The 18,386-nt window shown below is 37.3% G+C and overlaps 1 non-coding gene across 1 annotated transcript; it reads left to right on the top strand.

Annotated features, from left to right (window-relative positions):
* Window positions 1-11,624: 11,624 nt before the first annotated feature.
* Window positions 11,625-11,754, top strand: LOC149302588 (small nucleolar RNA SNORA35). The gene has a single exon (XR_016272080.1). It is a non-coding gene; the product is annotated as a small nucleolar RNA SNORA35 (small nucleolar RNA).
* Window positions 11,755-18,386: the final 6,632 nt, after the last annotated feature.

Genomic DNA, 18,386 nt, shown 5'->3' with positions numbered 1-18,386 from the left:
CGGGAGAGGGTGGCATCATGTATGCAAGTTGTGCGTGAGTGTAATTCTAGTTGGTTTTAGTAAATCTGCAAGTTAGACTTTTGCATAACTTGTGTAAATTTGTTGCTAGAAAGCTGCATTTTCAGCAAACTCTTTTGCCTTCAGGGCTTATGTAAATAAAATGCAACAACGCAGCAAATAAGTAAAATTTCATTTTTACCCAGACTATATAAGCCAGCGAGTTTGAAATTGCTCCAATGTTTAATAACACAAGTTCACATTTACATTATTAGAATGGAATCTAGCACATCTATTGAAAATCCAGAAGTACAACATGCCTTTGAGACTCGTTTACATTTTTGGCAGTGAAATAAAATTTTTATAATATGCCTAAAATACAGCGGCAGCCTCTTTTTAAAGCATTCTATAATTGATCACTAATAACCCAATGCAGCCCACTAAATGTATCAACGTATGATGCCACAAGCAATCTAACCCCATCACAGTTATGTTTAGGAGTGATATTTCAGCTTGATTAGTGTATGACTGTCTGCTTTTGGTCAATTAGATTGAACTTCTTATGTATATCTAGTAATCCAACCCATGTGTAAGCTTAGTGTATTACATCACCTAGACCAAAGTCCCTCCTTGGTTTGTTTTTGGAGAAACGTTACTGTATTCCAGCACTATTATCAGCTTCCTCACTAATATTTTGCCCATAGTGGTACTTAATGTATATACAAGTGTGTGTGTGTGTGTGTGTGTGCGCATGCAGTTGTGTGCATGTGTAAAATATGTTCTGTATATTTGCTCTTAACATTTTATTCGTTGTCTGTATTTATTATATATAAACTTGGTTCCATGTCACAGCGTTTGTTTAATTACAGATCTCTTCTGCTCCACCTTACATACCCCCTATAATAACTAATTATCCTGGCTCTTTATACATAGGGTTTCTACTTCACTGGTTTAATTGGTAGAATAAATTGTGTTTTGACTATTCATTTCATTCAACTCTTCAAAGTAAATGGATGTGTGAATGTGTGTGAATTCGACTACCTTTTATCTTAATCCGCATGCAAGCTTTTCATCAGCTGCGTGCTAAATGTGCTCATATCAATCATTTCTCTGAATGTTTTAATAACAAGATTGGTTGTGATGGAATATTTAAGGCCAAATGTATATATCTAAGAACTTTGCCTTCTCCTGAGGATGTGGCCACATCTAGAGAGGGGCTGCAAGTAGGCAGGGTATGGGTGGTAGTGGCCAGGCACGGCCAGAACCTCGATGGAGACTGGGAGTGACCAAAAGCTACTGACCCTGCATGAAGACCATTTCACCTGGAGTCACCAGCTGAATCCTAGCAAGTTTCAAGGCATAAATACAGTTATATATACGACAGCTATTATCAGTTACTATGCCACAACTCCAATAAAGTATCCTTACTTATCACATAACCACATTACCTGTATCGTACATGTTCAATTGTGTCATGTGTCAGTCTGCTACGTATGTTTTGGCTATGAGGGTTCCCTAAAAAAAACGAGACAAAATTCGATATTATTATAATACCACTAACTGAATATCTTATACATCTTCATAGGCGTGCAGAGGCCCTTTATCAGCAACCATCAGTCCTGTGTTCTGTCCCCATAGTATGTACTTGTATGTCCTTAAAATCTGTGGCAAGATGGGCTCTCCCATTGGTCCTCCTTGCAATTATTGATCAGTAGTGTGATCATCCCTTCCAGTAGTTAAAAATAATAATAATTACATTATATATATATATATATATATATATGTATATATATATATATATATATATATATATATATGTATATATACACACCGCTATGTCTAAACCCCTGAAGTCAATAGTATTAAACAAATATGTAATATGAGTTAATATGTAAAGCATGGATGTAGCCTTCTGGAACATTAAAAATATGTATCTGGGGTATGACTGTAATCAGGAGATGTTGCTAAACATAAATTAGGTCATTGTTCAGCTGTGGCGCTTACAGTATGATTTAAGTATAGGTTTTTTTTTTATCTATTAATTATTATGTTTTATTATGTTTTATGTGCTTCTAGGATTTTAAAAGAAGGCCTTACTTTTCTCTAACAAAATGATGTATAATTTGTGCGGGTTCATTAAATATGGAAACAGTGAATCATGGTTTAACATTTGGTAAAAATGACAAAAATATTTTCTCCTACTTACCCTATTCTCCCACAGAAACTGAACAGATACAAAGTGATCAAGCTTTTCGTATCACAGTTTTTATTATATTTTTTTATCAAGGCTCTTTCCAATATTTGATAAACACAAATGCAATTTATTTTGACGACCCACTTCAAATCAGTTCCCACTTACAGCCTATGAGCAAATCATCATCATTTTCTAGTTTAGAAAGCTTAATATTCCCCTTCATAATATTCATTGCCTTACTGAGTTATGGAAATATTAAATTAGTGGTACTAGACTGGAAATATTTTATCTGACCTGTGATTAGAGGATCTGAATATCACGATGCTCAATAAAGCTTTACTTATGTATATTTCCAAATGTAGATAAAACAAGCCACTAGAAGAACCATACATTTTTTAAAAAATGTACTCATTTTGAATTAACAATCTCAATTGTTGATAAATGTCATTCCTGAGATAAATTACTAGGCAGACTGTAGACCAACCATTTGGTGTGAGGACCTTGGCAGATCACAGACACCACCAGATTGTTTCATAGACATGTTTTTTTGCTGGTTTTTAGCCTCTCATTTGTTTAATGTCATCATCATTAACTTTCATTAAAAAACCACCAAAAGTCTTAAACTACCCTCCTCACAATGGCGCCTAATTGCCTGTCTTGCAGGTATGCTGGACAACATTTCATTGGGTTAGTGCCTGTGATATAGATTTCACTACTTATTTTGCTCTACAATATTTTGGTACTAAATAAACGAAAATATTAATGAACAAAGTTTAGTTATAAAGCTTTAGCATTTCAGAAAAAAAGGTGACCACACCTATACAGTATGTTTAAGTAAAAAGAATACCTACATTTAGTTCACAAAATATTTTTGGGTATGGTATATTTTCAGATCTAGATAATCCTACAAATACTATATTATTATTATTATTATTATCTCTTATTTATATAGCGCCAACAATTTACGCAGCGCATCTTACAATACATATATTCAAGGGGGACCACTAGACTTGAATTTACAGACTAAGACAAACCGATACATTAGGTGGAGATTATATAAAGAAACTTATTCCCTGGATATTTAGCGAAGGGCAGGTAGTTGCAATGAGATTGAACATTCCAGCGCAGCAATTTAATAATGCATCACAATAATTTATCATCCTATATCATAAGATTTCAGGTGAAATATTTCAATTTACTTATACTATCTTAAACAAACTTTCCTGTTCCATGTAATCTGGTAAACTGGTTAAGATCAGATGGAACTTAATATTACATTGTACGTATTGCAAAAAAACCCAAACACTTTTATAAATGCAGCATTTAATAAGGTTTTTGCACACATATGTTAATCCCTTTCCTAGAAAAGATTAATGCATTTGAAAGGACACTTGTTACTAAGAGGTTAGAAGATAGCGTAGCTTGATATTCATAATGTAGAATCCTTTCAATTAAACAGCAGATGTTCTAAAATGTATCCACACACAGCCACATATTCAGTTTGAAAAGGCCATTATAGCTAGGTAGAACGTGCATCATTCATAGCTCATTAAAGGAAATGCTACACCGAAAGTACTGTTAATCGTAACTCTCCTTGATATCAGCCCTGCTCCTTGGATAAATTATTGCCATTTGCTAATCTTAAAGAAGAGTTCAATACTTATCCTGACCATAAACATTTTCGGACAAGTCAGCCATGTAGTGCTCCAGGAGGCTTTTGGGAAAAAGTGTTGCCCCAACGTGATCAAGATAAGTCATATCTGGGGGGAAAAACAAACAATAAATCATTGACATTATTTTATAGGTTTAATATCGTGTTTGGCTTTTTGCTTAGACAATGAATATCGAGTTCAGAAATGGGAACGCTACATACTTGTGCTACTTTAATAGAAGGTGATAGTTTTATTGTGCCAACAAAGCAAAGATGCAGACTTATCAGGATATCTGAGTTGTATTTAGTTATTACCATATTATTAACATTAGGTAAATTTTGTATGTGCATTGTTCCCTCTAAATCAGCTGTTCCTTTTAGAAACGCATGATAAGAGTTGCAGTTGAAGAACATCATTGTGTTTGTGACCCAGCTAGACCTTCACATGTGCAAAGGGACATCAGTGAGCAAGAGGGTATAGAAGCTCATGTGACGCAGAGTGTTAAGTGGGGCTGGATTTCACAATAGTCATATTGCAGGAGGGCCATGTTTGTAATGCCAGATTAAAGCTAAGGACTCAACGGGACGACGGCAGCCAGAGCCATTCCTACTTGTACTCTGCTTGGACCAATCTTTACTCCCTCTTTCTCCCCAGTTTTTGCCTATGCCCCATCTGATACACCTATTTCATTTAGTTTTTTAGCATTTGGGTGTCCTGACAGTCTTGGTGTATTGCCACTCCTATTGATGGCCCAAATTGTTTACCATTATATGCCCTGATTATATGCTAACCTACATGACAATTAAGATAAATTTATCACATTCAACTCAATATCATGATGTAAAATAACCTATTATGAATCAATCCATTAGATCCATATCTATATATATATATATATATATAATAATATCAAACAGTATCTTGAGGAAAAAGCTGATTATTTGTGGCAAATGCAATTAAAGATTGTATTGTTTGTTTTCCAAATGCATTTACCCAATGCATAGAGAACAACAAAAAACTGTGATTGTGATGATTTATTCTTTTTTTTTAATTAATTTTCTGCATGACACGATTTTTAGAAACATACTATAAATAAAAAACACATTGAAAATTTTTTCAATGTGTGGAAAATTGAGAAATATTTATAATAGTTGTTAAAAATACAAATACAACTGGTAGTACAAGAAAGATGATACAAGCAAACATATTCTGCTTGTAGAGAACCTACTACTGGATTATTGACACACAAAAGAATAAAGCAATGTGGCTGGTGGACATTTATTTAAATAGGCTAGGTAATTATCATATAAGATATGGATGGAAACGAGATGCCTAAGTATGTAGATAGTGATGGAATTCCATTAGGAGGTTGCTCACAATAAGGTATCTGTGAATACTGCTATATGTTTTAGTCACCACAAGCCTTACTATACCCCTGAACAGGCCCGGACTGGCCATCGGGCACAGCGGCCATTCTCCCGGTGGGCCGGGCGGCCCAGGGCCGGATTGACGTAGGGGCTGATGGAGCTGCAGCTCCAGTCCCCTACCTTAAAATAGGCTCAGTCAGGACCGGACTGACTGGGCCTATGTGGCTGCATTAACGCAGGGCATAAGGGGCACCTGCCCCTTAAGCCCGCAGCAACTGCGACCCGGTCCGCCACTCTAGGGGGCCAGGCAGCCCCCACCAGGGCCGGCCTTAGGGATGCGCGGCCGCACAGGGCTTAAATTAAAACATCGGGGGTTTTTTTTTTTGTTTACTTTATTTAACATCCTTCATGTTAAATAAAGTTTGTTTAACTTTATTTAACATCCTTCATGTTAAATAAAGTTTGTTTAACTTTATTTAACATGGAGGATGTTAAATAAAGTAAAAAAAACAAACAAAAAAAAACCCCCGATGTCCATGCCCTCATTATCCCCCGCCTTGATGATTGTGACTCTGTCCTAGCTGGCATTCCTCTTACCTGTCTCGCTCCTCTACAATCCACCTCAAATGCTGCTGCCAGACGTATCTTCTGCCATCAGTCTCTTCATTGGCTGTGCAATTAATTTCAAAATCTTGACTTTCAAAGCCCTTCATAGCGCTTCCCCTACTTACATCTCCTCACTCATCTCTAAATACGCTCCTTACCACTTTCTCCACTCATCCAATGATCAAGGGCTGCCCTATACTCTGGAATGCGCTCCCCCGGGCTATCCATCTTTTGACCTGCCTTCAATCCATCAAAAAATCCCTCAAGACCCACTTTTTTAAGGACACTTAAAACATTGCACATTAATGGCCTCCTATATTCCTTTAGCTCACCTTTCCTAGTCCCTCTCCTGCAATACATATATTAGTGTGTAACCTGCTGTGTCTGTTTGTCAAATTGTTATGTTACATACTACTTGTTGTGTCCTTTCTACCCATTGTAGAGTGCTACATAATATGATGGTGCTATATAAAACAATAAATCATAAACATCTACTGTATCTGTTTGCTAATATAAATGTTGTAAAAAGTAGGTCAAAGCCACAGCTCCCTTTAAAAAACCTGAAAGGAGGTGTTACTAAAACGTCATTGTCAGTTTCTTTTTTTATTATTATCTTTTTTCTATATTTTTTTTAAATTGTTTATTTTATTTTTTTTATTTTTTTGTATTTTTTATATATTTTCTTTAAAAAATGGTCTTCTCTTAGGGACCTCTTGAACATGTTATTAATGCCAGTGATGTCACAACTTAGCTATTTTTTTTATTTTTTTATTATTTTAGTGATTTTTTTTTTTTTAATCACAAACCTTTTTTTCTTCCTTTTCGTTTTTCAGCATGTTAGGAGGGTGAGAAACATGGTTTCTCACTCTCCTCCCCGCGATCCCCCTGTACCGATAACAGAGATCACAGCGTCTGTGCCTCATCGGAACTTCCGGGTGACGTCAGCAGTGACGCAAGCCTGAAGGGAATGCCCGATCACGCAATCGGGCATTTTAAAATGTAACAGCTTTCCGGCTTTCGTGCCGGAAGCTGTTTCATCACATCGGAAAGCCGGCGATGCTGGCTTCTGCTGTCAGAGGCGAGTCCAGGCTGTCAAACGACAGCCTGATCTCCCGTGCCGCTGCAAGACGGGTAGGACGTACCGGTACGTCCATAGGGGATTCTTGGGAATGTGTTTTTTGGATGTACCGGTATGTCCATAGGGGACTGACGGGGTTAAAGCACTATGTATAATACACAGTGTTTGAAACTGCCTTAGGCAATGTATTAAAGAAGATTCTCCTCTTGGAGTTGCTTAATGTTATTTGTATATAATTCGCCCTGTGGTAATATGGCATAGGTTAATGACATACTAGTTTAACATTAACAAATACCAGTGGGTTTTTGGTACATAAAAGTGCAGAAATATTTATTAGCAAATTACAAAATCTCATGCTTAGGTTACATTTCACACAGCTAGAAATATAGGCCCTGTGTAATTATTCTTACGTCTAATGAGCATTTTCCCATTACAAATCAAATCTGTGAAAGGAAACTAGATGAAAGTGAATTTGCATTAATTGATGTGTTATTTACTCACAGTTTTAAATGAATTCAAATAACCACCACTTCACGCTGCATGCTATGATTTACTTAATGAGCAATGAAGAACAATTCAGGAGAAATCAAAATGTATTTATAAAACATACATCAAATGAACTCACCTTTTAATACATTTTATGGCATTCATCTCATTTTTCTTATTTAAAAAATGCACGACTTATCATTTTTATTAAAAATAATTGTAAAAATGAAAAACGTTAAAATCAAAGCAAAACCACATTTGCTTTTATCCTTAGGAGGTTTTTGAATGCACAGCATTCATGGTGCGAAAGGGTCTCTATATCCAGCAGAGCATTTCTAGGTAAAAATTTTTGTATCTATTTGCACATTTATATTCACTTTGTGGTTTTGTTTATTTTGTAGTGGGAGGTATAAACTCACAGAGGGAGATCAGTACAGGGAGGCATTTAATCGATGGTGGTCATCAATATAAAAAATGTGTCCATGAAAAAAATACCCGCTATGGCAACCCAAATCCAGGCTAACAGACATCAATATAATTGGGTGCTGCCGAGAATGCAAACTGAAACGTTTTGGTTGGACTTGTCACATGTCACAGGGTTCTCTGGTAACATTCAGTTTCTACTTGGTACTGGGGAGAGTACCAAATTAGAATCCCCACCTCACATAAACTTAATCAAAAATATATGGGCTGTGAGAAAGCAAAGCCCTATTATAACTTTTATGACCCTGTGATGAATATCCCACAAATTGGCAAAACGCTTATTATAGTTAAACATAACTAGTTCCTAACATAAAGTCATGTACATATATAATACCATGAGGTTCATATTCCATGGTGCAATATCCCAGTGCTGTTTTTTTTTTTTTAAGATACAGGAACACATAGTTAAAAAAAACTATTTTATCATATTTAATATTTCTGTGAAGACAGTTACTAAGAATATAACATCCATAAGTAGATTTATATTTGATTTTATGTTATGGTCTGAAATTAATGGTAAATAAACATAAATACATACAAGAAAACTGCTTCATTAGTTTCAGAAAGGCATGTTTACAAAATGCTTCATTAGACTCATCAAATCATGTGTTTCTGAATGTAATAAGAATATGGGATTGAAACATAACTGATATATTTCGGCAAAAAAGATTAAAGACGTAATTCCACTAAGTAAAAGAATAGAAAACCTTGTATGATTCTCCTTGAGCACATTTCAAAGGAAGACATGCAACTTTTAAAAGATAATTATACATGGCCAAAGACAGTATAGGTATGCAAGGATATCTGAATGCAATCATAACAGTATCATCCTTTCATTTTCTTAATGATATTAGTCCAGTAATTTTTCCCAGTAACATGTGGTTTCAGCTTCCAAGGTGAACCAGCACAAGACAATGATGTAGGCAGAAGATTTTGGTGGTGTTGTGCTACCAATTTAGGAATCAACAGACGTTTCAAGATCTCCATAAAACTACTTTTGTTCTCTAAGGCTGAGCTCCTAAAGTCTTTAACCCCTTGATGATAATTGCCGGTCCGGGCACGTCGCGGAAAAACATGTCGTTAACGACAAATGACGTGCCAGAACCGTCATTTGTTAAAACGGATGAAAAAATCGATTTTTTCACTCAAACGGCGTTGCTCTAATGCCTCGACATCGAGGCATTGAGCAACACCAAAAAAAACATTCTGCCCCCCCCACGATTGCTCCTAGGGGCGAATAAAAAAGCATATTTGAAAGACTGCACGTCTTTCAAACATGGCGGCGCCCGCCACCGATAAACGGGTTTAGGAAGCGATCGCGAGTCGCTTCCTTTGCTTAGCTAGTGTTGCTAAGATGCCTCAGTACCGAGGCATCTTTGCAACACCTGTTTAGCAAAGGAAGCGACTCGCGATCGCTTCCTAAATGCTTAACTTACCTTCCCGGTACCGGCGTCTTCGAAACATACGCGGTGTTTCAAGATGGCGGCGCCCATCAAGCCAGGGGGCGGAGCCTGCTGTCATCATCGGGGGGGGTGTTGCTGGATGTCATGGACATCCAGTAAATAACACCCCTAGTGGTCAGATCACTCATAAGAGTGATCATGATTTGATAAATCAAAGGCAATGTTTTCTAAACATTGCCTTTGACCAGTATTGGATCTGCCTCCCTCCTTCACTTGCTTCTAGTGAGGGAGAGAGACAGATCGGTGTGTTTTCTGGTATTTCAGGTATTCTGAATAAAATAAAATATATATATTGATCCAAAGGCTCTTATAAGAGCCACCCATTCAATATTAACCCCTTCATTGCCATTGATCACTGCATAAACAGTGATCTTGCATAGTGGCAATTGTTTTGGGGGTTCTTTTTTTTTTTTACATTTTTTTTTTCTTTTTTTAGGTTTTTTTTTACATTTTTTTTTATTTTTATTAGAGCCATTAACCCTTTCCTTCCCCACTATTTTTGCTGCAATTGTAACCATGCAGCGCAGGTATACGGCTGAGGAGGCGTATGCCGTTTTGGCCACAGATTCTGAGGCCACTGATACAGCGTCAGATTTTGACGTTGGTCAGTTCACAGATACATCTAATGATGTATCTGTGGCTGTTAGGAGGCCTGCCACACGTAGTCGTGGCAGTGCACCAGAGGCATGGGTAGCGCCTAATAAGTACAAGCCAGCTATCCCTCCTTTTTCTGGAATTCCTGGCATCAATATTGATGTTACAGGATTCACTCCACTGCAATTTGTGCAGGTTTTTTTGGGAGATGATGTCTTGGGAGACATTGTCACACAAACTAACCTTTATGCCCAGCAGCACCGTGCTGCTAGCCCTAATTCTTTTTGGGCAAAACAGCCATGGACTCCCATTGATGTGCCAGAATTTCTTAAATTCTGGGCACTCACAATGTTAATGGGCATTATAAAAAAGCCCTCCATCCGCTCCTACTGGAGCACCAGCCCCATCCTTAGTACCCCCATTTATGCCCAGACTATAACTAGGCAAAGGTATGAAATGATTCTTCATTTCATGCATTTTAATGACAACAGCCTGTGCCCCCCTAAGAAGCACCCCCAGTTTGATAGGCTGTACAAAATCCGCCCCCTGATTAGCCATCTCGCTGCCAGGTTTCCAGAGGTTTATACACCTGGAAAGAATATCTGCGTGGATGAATCCCTGATGAAATATAAAGAAAGGCTGGGATTCAAGCAGTATATTCCTTCCAAGCGCTCTAGGTATGGAGTGAAGGTGTATAAGCTCTGCGAGAGCGAGACATGGTATACTCATGCCTTCCGGGTATACGAGGGTAAGGATAGCTACCTTGACCCTCCAGGTTGCCCAGAACATCTGGGCACCAGTGCCAAGATTGTTTGGGACCTAATATTCCCCCTTATGAACAAAGGCTACCACTTGTATGTAGATAACTTCTATACAAGCGTCCCTTTGTTCAAGCTGCTGTATTGTTTCGATACAGTAGCTTGCGGTACTATAAAAGAGAACCGCTTGGGTTTCCCACAACACCTGGCACGAACCCGGCTAGGAAAGGGGGAGACCTCAGCTCTACGTCAAGAGGAGCTTTTGGCATTGAAGTTCAGGGACAGAAAAGAGGTGTGCATGCTGAGCACCATCCACGATGAGAGAACCGTGGAGGTTTCTGTCCGTGGCAGAGCTGGGGTCACTAGAAAGCCAGTGTGCATCAGGGCCTATAATAAGAACATGGGTGGAGTTGATCTGTCAGATCAACTCCTACAGCCCTACCTCATTATGAGGAAGACAAAGGCCTGGTACAAGAAGGTTGCAATTTACCTAATGCAAATTGCAACCTATAACGCTTTTTTGTTGCACAAAAAAGCAGACACTGTGCTGAAACTGTCTTTTTTGCAGTTTCAGCTCCAAGTAATTTCAAGTATCTTGTACCGTGATGCACCTGGTCCCCAAGTGGTGATGGGAACCAGCAGGATTGGGGCTACCCATTTTATTTTTAAAATCCCCCCTACAGCAAAGAAGCAGAATCCCCAAAAGAGATGCAGGGTATGCTACAGCAGGGGGCAAAGAAAGGACACCACATTTTACTGTCCAGATTGCCCTGGAAAACTTGCACTCTGTGTCGGTGACTGCTTCAAGTTGTATCACACAGTTTCCCATTTTTTTATTTTTTTTTGTTCCTGCTCCATTTTTGTATTTTTTTTTTTTTTTACATTTTTTGTTACATCTACTGTTTTTTAGCTTTTATTTGCTCCACCATTTTTTAAGCGTTTTTATTTGCACTGTCAAGTGAACCCTGTGTCCATTCCGTGGCATGAGGGACCGCTTAAGGTGCTAGATCAAATCCCTTCTTGGAGATAGGCCAGGCTTTCTTGTAACCTGTCCCTACTGATAGTTGGGTACAAGCATTTTTCTTTACCCAGATGTAAAACTTCCTAGTTGAAAAACTGAATTGCTCATGTTCCAAATGTGGCCCTTTTGCCCCCAAACAATCTGACAAACCCATGCATGTGGGGTATCAATGTACTCAGGAGATGTTGCTGAACACATATCGGGGTGTTGTGGGACAGTGACATATACCAGGAGCTGTAATTTCACACCTGAAGTACAAAGTGTGTGAAAAAAACACCAAAAACAATTACTATCACAAACTTTGACAAGGGTTGGTGGTAGGATTAGTGCATGGAAAGGGTTAAACTATCAGCATCTAAAATACCCTGGGGTGTCTAGTTTTCAAAAATATATGGTTTGGTGGGGTAAATTTAATTTGCTGGCTTCAAAGATGCCCCAAATACCACATGGAGATAAAATTACCAGATTCAGAGAAAAATGGTTTTGAATTAGCAAAACGCTACTTGTACTTATTGCCCCATAACGTGTAGAAGAAAGCAAAAAAACATAAAAACATTGGGTATTTCTAAACTCGGGACAAATAGTAGAATCTATTTAGCGGGTGTTTTCAGTAGTTTTTTATGATGAATAAAAGATTTTTCAAATAAAAGTGAGAAAATGTGTTTTTTTTTTAATTTTTCGTCATATTTTATTATTTTTATTATAGGAAATTACATCATATGGAAAAAATTATGGTGTCTGAAGAAAGCCCTTCTTGTCCTGAAAAAAACAATCTATAACTTGTGTGGGTTCAGTAAATGGGTTAAGAGAAAATTACAGCTAAACAGAAACACCGCAGAAACGATAAAACAGCCATTGTCACGAAGGGTACAAAAAATAGAATCAGCCTTTGTCACGAAGGGGTTAATGGACATTTATATCTGTAGTGCGATGAATGAGCATGTATGAAGGTAGTGGGGACCCTGTCATCCTTAAAAACACAACAACCTGCCGCCCCTGACACCGGCTTCTGATTATCCAGGGACCTATAGTACCCGTCTCCAACCCCTAACCACCTGCCAAACCAAAATCATGTTTGGCATGTGCTTTAAATCAAAAACTCGGGCCTGATAATTTGATTTAAATAATGTGTAGGGTACATTTTATGAAATAAATCATTTTATATGCACACCAATAGTAAAAAAACAAATGCTGCAACAACCAATATCGCTCTGAAATTTGATTAGGTATTATGTCTAATGTGTATTACAGAGGATAAAAAATGTTTTGTGCAATCATGATATCCTTAATTATACTGTATGCCAGTGTGTATCACCAAGCATGTTGGTAACAATAAGACTACTCCCTCAAGGGACACCCAAAAGCAAAGTCTAGAATATTGCTTCCCGGATAGTCAACTCCTGCAATAAAACAAGCCCAAGGGTTAAGAGCTGCTATGTCAGCATATGCATACCTGGGAACTCTCCAGGTTTGACCCGGAGATTGCCGGGTGAGCGCCGCTCCTCCGGTTCTCCGGGTCAAGACCCGAATCCTCCGGGCCACTCCCTGCCCATTCTTCCATTAAATGGGAGTGTTTCCCGCTGACGTTGGGCGCGTTCCCGCTGACGTCAGCGGGAACGCCCCCGACGTCATGGGGAACTCCCATTAACGTCAGCCCGACCACCCACCGACGTCAGCCCGACCACCCACTGACGTCAGTGTGCAGTCCTGGCCGTGTCCCGCAAGGGAAGGCTCCCAGGTATGGTCATATGGTGCGAGGAAAAGGAAAAAACTGACACGTGATGTAAAGTTCAAAAAAGGGAGCAATAGAAGAGACGGTTAATTTACCTTAAAAACTGACTCTTCACCTAGCACAACTACCGGTCTAACTTCAGAGCAGTTAACCCTTTCCTAAGCAACTCCTGGAATGAAGTTCTTATGTTGGCCTTACATTAATTCTTAACTACTGCCAGTTCTAACCCAAAGGAGGAATATGTTAGGATTATATAACAAGAACTCAAGCACTGACTATGTTTACTATGTTTTTCTGACACCTGCAAAAAATGTAAATGCTGACTTGGAACAAAAAAAAATCTGTTTTTTTCTCAATCTGCTTTTTCTTTTTCCACCAAAAAAAGGAACATCATAATAATTCATGTTGTTGCAAAGAACTAAAGATAAAATACAAGATGATTCATACGATACAAATTTGGTTTTATTTCCAAACATATATTAGGAAATTTCAAAAACATATCATGTCCCTTTTTGAACTACATCAGCATGTGAAGGATACCGAGTCTCCAATTATAAGATGATTGCATCGTTCTGATGTCAATAAAGTCAGCAGAAGTAAGTAGTAAAAAATATATCGCTATCAAAGAATGAAAAGCATTAAAAAAAAACAATTGGGTGAATATTATAGTCTTCATTTTTAAAACAGATCTGCATCTCTGGTACCCTATATCTACTGTTCTAGTAATTTAGTAATATTAAAAGTTTCAGGCTCTGCATTACTTAGTGAAGGGTGATAGTGATTTAATTAGAAAATAATATTTGCTTTGCTCTAAGCACTATTCTGTGGTGAAGTGGGCCACCTTTTACTAAACAAAAATATTTATTTTGGAAAATATTAATCCTAGCCAATAGAAAAAGCCAATAGTGGAAATGCCTCGCTCCTGTTTAAAAGAGTGTATTTATTGTCAATTATGAAAGGTTTAAAAATTTCAGAAATTTTTGCAGTGTAAAAGAGAAATCATCTTAATCAGATTTTAATAATATATATTTTATATTACCACATATTAATTCTAATTTAATAGTAAGCAATGCAGAATAAGTTTAAGAAATTATGATAAGATTGTGAATGGAATCTCAGTTGAGTTCAAGATTATTCGGATTTGTCTTTTCCTCTGCCTAAATGGGACTCACTGTTCAGTCTAGACAAGCATTTACCTTCCGTTTTAGCAGTTCTCAAAGTGTGTATTTTTTTTTTTTGTTTTTTTAGAGAGAACATGCTTGTTAGCTGCAAAAAGGTGTTCAAATAAATAATCCATAGAGGGCTGAAATGAAATCTCTAACCCACCAGTCACGGAAAAGTCGAGATAGATATAAGCTGAGAAAGAAAATAAAGTAAAACTATATGAGTGTTCTGACGTCAATGACGTGAGGATTTGAAGAGAGAGGCTGTTGCACAGGAGCTACTTTGAAAGGATTTGTATTAAACATGCATATTTTTAATGTATAAATGCATCTTAAACTTTATAATATATATATCGCTTAATATATAAGCAAAATCGATTTTTCTGTCAACTAAAATCTATATAATGTTCATCCAGGTATTTAGATGAAATTGTGCTTTTCTTTTTACACATTTTCTGCAGTACAGGCTCATTTTAGTCTTTTAGTATCTACAATTTACTACTCTGTGACTACATACTCACTGATGTATACATTTGTTACTTTGTTATATATTAATATTTCCTCATTGTGTATGGAATCACCTGTTTTAATTTGATGTTTTTTGCATCGTCACTTTAAAATTTCACACATGGTAAATGGTTGTTGGAATTAACCTGTCTTTTGCTATATAAACTCACTGCATTCACATGTTTGCCATGGCTCGATAAAGACCGTAAGGTCGAAACGTTGCCCGTGTTGCTGAATTAAACATACCTCACTGAACTACTGGAGTGCTGAGCGCCTTAATTTGTGATACATACTCACTGATTGATGATCTATAATACATAAAGTTGCCATAGGCACAAAATTAATTTAATTATATTATATATACACCATTACACTTTTATCGCCACCATACCTGATTTGACTTGTATGAACCCTAGGGTCCAGCCCCAATACTTAAAGCCAGTATCACAACCTCATGCTGATGAGTCCCATTAAGGACAAAACGGCTGTCCATGAGCGATGATCTGGCTATTGTACCTCTTTCCCAGACATGAGCTCTAAAGGAACCATGTGGATATAGGGGCAAAAAAAAGCATCATTGTTAACTTTGTTTGCATGTGCCAACCCAGAATCGCTTGCAGTGATGGTAGAACTAAAAGAGTTCCGTGGGAGGAAAATAGTCTTCTGGCTTGTCTGGTGGATGCAGATGAGTGTTTAATAGGGCTTCCTAATATATATATCTATATATCAGGGGAGGGCTGGCAGCCTAAGGCCTGGCGGGCAAGTCAAGTGAAGTGGCTCCGCCCCCTCGCACTAACCTTTCACCCCTCACGCTGCTCCCATCACTATGCGGACTGCTGGCAAACTTATCTAAACGGCCGCTGGGTGCTGATGCCACCGGCCGGAGCTACTTTAATCCTATATGTCCCTAAAATGTAATTCATATATTCTTTTCCGTAAGCTGCAAAGACAAGTATGTTATATCGTCCACATAATGGATGTCACTATACTAATATGCCCAAATATGCTCTAAAATGAAATTATTATTAAACACTATTGTCGCAGATTTTGGAGTTTGAATTAGGAAGACCATATGCCACTTTGATCACCTATTAATAAAATCCTTTTGGAGGACAGTAGTGCAGCTACCACAATCCATTTCAATGAACACATCACCCAAAAAAAGAAAATTTGGTTACCCTAGTGTGAAGACACTGTCATATAAGAACCATTAGGGCTATCTATTATGCTTGTTTCGCCCTGCTTCTAAGACTCAGTCCTTGGTCTCGTCTTAGATTCATGACATATGCCATATACCTATCCAATGCATGTTTACATTTCCTTACTATGTGAAGATTTCCCACTCATACTGGGAGACTGTTCCACTTATCTACTACCTTCTCTGTAAAGTAAAATGCTACTGAGCTGCTTTAGCATTACATCCACGGGAGTTAATGTGTGTTAAAAAATAACTGGAAAAGGCAATCATTAACCCCATAATTCTAAATGTGACATCTTTTTAGGACTACTGTCTTAAGTAGCTATGATAAAAAAGGGTTAAACAAAAATATTAACTATTAAATGTATCTAATGTGTATCCTGCTTAATGTTTCAGTAATTACCATCAGTTTGTTTTGTGAAAAAGATGAAATAAAGATGAAATATTTTAGCTAGCGGGATTACAATGCCTTATTACAATATTAAGGAGGATTTTTTATTAGTAGGACATGTCTATACAGTTTAATGCCTGAGCTGTAGAGATTATAAAACACACTGAACGGTATTACACAATAACCAAGCAGGCGTGTGTTATCAGTAAATATTTAGATATCTGCGCACATAATTGTAAACCAAGTTCAGTGTGTGCCTATCTTGTAAACTCCATTGAGTTAGTAAATCTTGCTATATAAATTTTTATGTGATATGCTACTTGTGATCTGGTTCCCCACCGTACAGCGCTGCAGAATATGATGGTGCTATATTATAATTAATAATAGTAGAAGTAATAGTCATAATAATATAACGGAAAAAAAATAATATATATATATATATATAGTGCAGGACTGGGGAATATGATGGCACTATATAAACAATAATTAAATACAATATGTATCTCATTTATTTTAATTTTCTTGTAATTACTATATTTTATATTTATATATATATATTATATATATTTTGTGATGGTGCTATATAAACAATAAACTTTATGCAATGTTCCATCTAATTTTTCTTAGTTGGCGAGCGCAGAAAATTTCTCTTGTGCAAAAATTTTCACAGAGCAGAAATTTTGTGCGCACAATATCCGCGCCGCATAAAGTTTCCATAAAATTATCATTTTTTTCTTTTTTGGGGAAAAACTGTTGTGCGCACAATTTTTGGAAGTGTGCGCTCTCTAAAAAAGCTATGTGCGCGCGCACAAGCGCACAGCTTAGAGGGAACACTGACTATATGTATATAATTTATTATAATTGTATTATTACTATATTTTATATAAAGATAGATAGATAGATAGATAGATAGATAGATAGATAGATAGATAGATAGATAGATAGATAGATAGAAAGCACTGGGGAATAGGATGGTGTTATATAAAACACACATATCTACTTATACCACTTGATTTGTGACTTTTTTCACTTATAAAATTACATTACAACAGTCTTAGTTTTTTGATGAATATTTATTGTATATGATAAATTTAAAGAGTCATTAAACTGCCCTGAATTGACAAACCTGGAAAGTTTAGTGTCAGACGGAATCTGTGGATTGTCACATATAAAACCCCTATTTTACCTATTCAAGTATTTTACCTCCAATTCTGCTGAATTCTCTTTTCCTCATTTCATTAATGGTGCCTCCATAGCCATAGTGAGTGGGGCTTGCCCACGACTTCTCAAAGTAGGAGAAGGACAGCAGCTCATCTAGTGTCATCTCTGCCCTGATCATGTTCTCTTTCAGCCTGCCAGCGATAAACCTGGGGATAAATGTCACTGGAAGAGTGTGAGAACCAGGAAGAGAGCGCTATAAAAGTTTAAGCAAGGCGGAGACTGTCACGATCACGAGTGACTCGAGAAGTCACATTCCGTGGAGTAGATCGGGAGCATGCACAGGCAGTTGTGTGCGGCGTCGCCCATAGGCTTGGGGCAATTTATACCAGTTCATCTTGTGATGAAGACGCTCTAGATACACCCTCCAGATTACTGATTTGAATTAAAAGAGTTTAAATAAGGATCCACAAACTGGTAATCCGGATTAACAGTGGTTGGTTATATATATATATATATATATATATATATATATATA

Source organism: Sceloporus occidentalis, unplaced genomic scaffold (assembly GCF_023333645.1).
Source record: "Sceloporus occidentalis isolate IW3139 unplaced genomic scaffold, rSceOcc1.0.p SCAF_18, whole genome shotgun sequence".
NCBI classification, from domain to species: domain Eukaryota; kingdom Metazoa; phylum Chordata; class Lepidosauria; order Squamata; family Phrynosomatidae; genus Sceloporus; species Sceloporus occidentalis.
This window is presented reverse-complemented; position numbering and strand designations above follow the sequence as displayed.